The following is a 5,799-nucleotide window of genomic DNA, read 5'->3' as shown; positions in this document are numbered from 1 at the left end:
AATGATGAAACATTGACCACAAACCAAAAAAACGTTTGTTCTTCAGTTCTGACCACCAGCCAACGTGCGTGACTTAAGTCACGCATTGCTTTCAACGTGCGTGACTTAAGTCACGCATTGCTTACAACGCGCGTTAGTTAAGTCACGCTGCGTGACTTAACTAACGCAAGGGTATATTTGGAAGCAGTGCAGGGTGCGAGCGAAAAGTGCTGGGTGGAGAGCAAAATTCTAACGGCAATGCCGAAACAAACATGCCCTTACAAAGACATCACTTTCGCCTTGGGCAGAGCGAAAGGATTGTTATTTTGAAAACAAATAAAAGCATGAGCAACAAGACACATTACATGGAGGAATGCATGATTAAAGGAATGTCAATGGCCTCCCAATTTCTCACAGTGCCTCCTGGTACAACAAGCACAGGCACATAACTACTTTCAGCAGCGTCTTCGGCAATAGCGTTGATAAATCCAGCACTATAGAAGGTTCCTGTTGAAATGCCTGAGGTTGGGGAGAAGCCAAGGCCCTCTTTGCGCTTGTTCTCTAGAATCTGTATCACTTTGCCCCAGCCAGCAGCTTGCCCTTCTTGAACAGCTTTCTGGGCATCTTTCAATGAAGCCATAGCAGCACTAGCTCTCCGAGGCTCCGTGCCTTCAATAGTCAAGCCCTGAAATGACATCCCTTCAGCTGACCCTGCTTCAACACAAGAGAAAGATGACACTTGGCTAACCAGATACGCTTCTTCACCATGTACAGTGACAAGCCTACCATTCCTCATAAACTTCAGCTTTTGATGCAGAGTGGAAGTCACTGCCCAACATCGTGAATCCACGGTCTTCCGAGGAGGCAACTGTAAGATGCGTTGATGTCCATGATTTGGAAAGTGACCCGGAACGTCTCCGGACCAAATGGTAATTGGCAGATCTACCTCTCCAAGAACATTCTTACGAGATCCGTCAAAAGCCTTAACCAAATAACTGCTTTCCCTCAAAGAAATCTCGTGATGGCTCAACTGTCTCAGTGTAGACTTGGGAATTACGTTTAAGGATGATCCAGTGTCCACCAACACATTGGATATCATGTCATACTTACAATCCACTGAGATATGCAAAGCCAAGTTGTGGTATTTCCCTGCTTCGGGGAGTTCATCGTCACCAAACCACAAGTTATTACAAGCCATAATGTTACCCGCTATTCCATCGAACTGATCCACGGAGACCTAGTGATCAACATAGGCCTATTCCAGCACTTTCATCAACACTTTCCTGTGGGCTTCTGAGCTCAGGAGCAAAGACAAGATGGATATTTTTGACGGAGTTTGCAGCAGCTGGTCTACGATCTTATAATCGCTCTTTTTAATAAGCCTCAAAATCTCATCCATATTGGATTCTTCAATAGACTGGCCCGATGGGCTGTCACCTTTGTCAACAGGAGGAGCAACTGGTGGAATTACTGCAGCAGCAGGTGTAACACCCTTCTTTTGGAACAAGGGCGGACGGACCCTTCCATTCCTCAGGGTTGTAGTTTCTTCAGCAATGTTACTAACGGCATCTGGAGATACCAGAGGCACCTCTATTCCATTCTCAATCATAGTTGCATCATATTTGTAAGGGATGGTTTTGGTAGAGGCATAAGGGACCGGACCAGATAGTCTGATCACCAAGGGTTCGACATTCCTTGTCTGAGGTACACTCTTGGCAGGGAAATCATGAAACACTAGCACAATCATGCAAACGTCGCTGGCAACCAAGTGCTTGTTGTCCATTAGACTGTGTATGTCACCTTGCACTGTACAACAACCCATAGGATTCTGGAGACACTCTGAACAGGAAGCATGATTAAACAAGGAAGCTTGGCAAAGCTTGACATGTAGCGGCACCAAAGGAGTAGCAACATTACGGACATCTAAAGCGGGAGCTTCTCGAGGAACCCGAGATGTTTCAATTTTATCAAAAGCACAGACTCCTTCAAAGGCCTCAATCATGTTAACAGCTACATGGTTTGGAAGTGGATTGTCAAGAACGTGTGGAACACTATTTTCAAAAGTCAACTGTCCTCTGTCCATTAGATCCTTTACAACATACTTCAAAGCATAGCACCCTTCAACATCGTGGCCTTGAGCGCCCTGATAGAATTCACATTGGAGATCCTGTCCGAACTTGGGAGGCAATGGCGTGGGTGGAGGCTTGCCTGGTCTGGTGGCGCAATGTCCTTTAGCAAGTAGGGTTGGGAGCAGATCAGCATACCGCATTGGTATCGGTGGAAAATAAGGCTTGGGCCGAGGGCCCTGTTGTTGCGGCTGTTGCTGTTGAGCAGGAGGCTGTTGTTGTACTTGCTGAGCAATGGCATTGAAGGGCGCTGGTGGTCGACCCGGTGGCAGAGGGTATTGCTGGTAGAATGGTGGGAAGAAAGGATGTTGAGAGTACTGCATGTATTGGTAGGGTAGAGATAACTGAGCAGCATTAATAGGAGCGACAGCAGCTGTAGACTGGTTACCGGACACCATCCCTACCTCGGATTCCTTTTTCTTATGGTGGTCGTTACCATACTTCTTTGGCGCACTAGCTGAGGACTTACCTTTTTCGAGAATAATGATGCCTTCTCTGACAGCATCCTCTAGACGAGTCCCCATGGTAACCATATCGGAGAAGTTATTTGGTGCAGAGACAATCATTCTTTCAACATATTCCTTCTTCAAAGTTTTCAGGAATGTCTGTGTCAGTTCTTCCTCATCGAGCGAAGGAGAAATACGGGCAGCTGCCCCTCTCCATCTTTGAGCATATTCACAGAAAGTTTCGTCTGTCTTCTAAGACAAAGACTTAAGAGAATCCCTATTCGGCTTTAAGCGGGTGTTAAACCCATAGTGATTTTCAAAAGCAGCAGCGAGTTCCTCAAAAGTATGGATATTATCTTTGCTCAAGCTAGTGTACCAGTCTGCCGCATCTTCCGTCAGACTGTCCTGGAAGCAATAGATCATCAGTGCATCATTATCTGCATAGTTGGCCATCTTTCGGACGTATCGAATGACGTGGCTATGTGGACAAGAAAACCCATTGTATTTTTCGAAATCTGGTACTTTGAACTTCTTAGGAACCTCAAACTGGGATACCAGGCATAGATCACGGGCCTTAGAAGAAATACTGTTCCCACGGTTAGCTTTGACCTCACGGAGCTCTCCAGCTAGCTCTCATAACTGTTCTCTCATAGCCTACAGGGTCCTGTCCACGCGGAGTGTCAACATCGATCACCTGACACACAGTGTGCACAACAGGATCGGTAACAACAGTAGTCACTTGAGGGACAGAGGTATCTGCAGAAGCAAAAGTTGTTGCAGGAATCTGTCCTTGATTGGCAATACCAGAAATACCGGCTGCAGTATTGGGAGCATAGAAAGCTGAGAGTCCATAAGGGCGCCCATTGGGCATAACAAAACGAGCATCAGAAGCTGCCGTGGACAATGGGATGGATGGAATCATTTCAGTAGTAGCCGGAACGGACGTGGTTGTTCTTGTGCAGCCAGCAAGGTAGACATAGTGTCATGCGCCTTGGCCAAGTCTTCTTTCATAGCAGCCAATTCGGCACGGAGCTGAGCATTCTCTTCTTCGAAATTAGCCATGTGTCTCCTTCTATATAATCTGGTTTGATGAACTATGGTCGGTTGGTAAACCTTACGAGCACGAGCCACCTTTCAGACTGCGGCAGAAGAACCAGGAGGTAATGAGCACGAGGGATGTTTTGTGTTTTTTTTTGTGACCAATGTATGATGCATATGATGCATGATATGTACAGATGCATATGCAAAAAAAAAGACTCTTTTTGTGCTATCGAAGGGTTTTTTTAGACAAATTAGGACTTTTGTAAACATTACTACACAACATTTAACATAAACGGGTAAAAAAACAACCAACATATAGTTTTACAGGATGATTCCTTTTGAAATGCCAAGCAAAGGGATAGACTTTGAAATGTAAACAACATAAACAACAACTGGAAACACCGACAAGAAAACGGGAATCCTCAAGCATAAGAAGTAGAAGGATCATCCTCAGGCTCAGATTCGGACTCGTAGCTGCAATATCGGGTATAGAAGTCACGGGCACCCCTAGCCCTCTTGGAATCCCTCATAAGCAACTCATCCTTTTCTTCAATTTCTTTTCTAGCCTTGGCCAACTCCCTCTTCAACATCGAAACCTCATGAGTCTTTTGCTCATCTTTTCCATCCAAAGTCATGATCAAATTCTCAGCATCATAGTATCTGGCCTTCCACTGATGCTTCGCTCGGCTCTCCATAGCTAGATGTTCCTGATACATCTCTTGAGTAGGTAGAGGTAGAGGCAAAGGCAAGGATGGAATAGATGCGGACACATATCTCATGGCGGGATAAGGCATGCCAATCTTCTCAGCCTGGTTTATTACCCATTGGGTATAGGCCTCATGAGCAATACCGGATCTCACACCCATATGCTTCACATCTTTCTTCCGAATCTTGAACCAAGCCTCTTTGAAATCTTCTCTTATTCCTGTAGGAGCATTGGAGTAATGGAAGAAATAAGGAGATGTAGCAAGATAGATGGGCTTCTCTTTCATTGGGAAACCAAATTGTCGCAAGGCGAGCACCAGGTTATAGTTGATTCCACCCCGGGTACCAAGAAGAGGTACATTAAGAAACTTTCCACCACCGATGATAATTTCTTTAACCTTAGCGGCGGGAGTGAGCCAAACCACTTCGCTAGGAGTGAGAGCCATAATCTGCTGTGAAATGGTCCAATTCTCTGGATTAGCATGGAAAGACTTTGGAAGGTGCGAAATAAACCACCTGTATAGAAGAGGCACAAAGCAAAGAATGTAACCACAACCCTTGACAGATCGATCGTGAATAGCGTGGTATGTGTCAGCCAGCAAAGTAGGAACCGGATTCTTAGAGCGAAAGATCATAATAGCATTCATATCCATGAAATTGTCAAGATTTGGAAAAAGGATAAGCCCATAGATGAGTAGTGCAAGAAGAGCCTCAAGAGTTTCCTGACAAGTAGTTTTGAGATTGGCTTTCTCAAGTAGATATTTCGAAGTGAACCCTCGGATGTGAGCCTTAGTGACAAGATTCTTGGAAACATCGGAAGTCTTGAGATAGAGATCACGAGCGATAACCAAAGGAATAGGAGGATGCTCAAGTCCCGTGAAAGGTGTCCCTTCGGCTATAGATAAACCTGTCAAGGAAGAATAAGCCTCGAGAGTAGGTACCAACTGAAAGTCAGGAAAAGTGAAGCGCCGATAATCCCGATCATAGAATTGCACTAGAGTATGCACAAGCTTCTCTTCCACATTAGTCCAGAGAAGAGTAAGTAAGTCCCCATAACGGCGTCGGAAACCGATCGGATCCTTGATCTTGAGTGCCAAATCTCTCAAGCTAGCCAAATCAACCTTCATGAACTTGTAGGACTTAGTCTTCCCCATTCCTACAATGTTTACAAATTCAATTTGTCTAAGCCCTTCGATAAATGCATGGACAAAAGTTTATGCATGTATGCATGATCACATTCAAGTACGGAGAGAACATGGTGGGTTGAGATTTAAAGCAAGGAGTCATGGGTGGACACGGTGTCCGGTGATACTAGGGTTTTGGGTAATAGTAACTGGGTTCTACAAAAGGTTCCCAAGCTGCAACCTCTCCCACGTATATCATGGTGCCACGAGACAAACACTCGCTCCATGATTATTCACAAGAAGGTCTAACTTGAGTGTAGTATCGCGTGACGACTAAAATTCGAGGCGACGCTCGGTTTAGCCACCGCACTACATCTT

At 45.3% G+C, this 5,799-nt stretch overlaps 1 pseudogene; it reads right to left on the bottom strand.

The window, feature by feature from the left end:
• Positions 1-761: 761 nt before the first annotated feature.
• Positions 762-3,613, bottom strand: LOC146915548 (uncharacterized; annotated as a pseudogene).
• Positions 3,614-5,799: the final 2,186 nt, after the last annotated feature.

Source organism: Medicago sativa, chromosome 6 (assembly GCF_051527215.1).
Source record: "Medicago sativa cultivar Bolivia chromosome 6, Bolivia_mono, whole genome shotgun sequence".
Classification (NCBI taxonomy): domain Eukaryota; kingdom Viridiplantae; phylum Streptophyta; class Magnoliopsida; order Fabales; family Fabaceae; genus Medicago; species Medicago sativa.
Note: the sequence above shows the minus strand (reverse complement) of the source record. Positions and strands in the feature narration are given on the sequence as shown.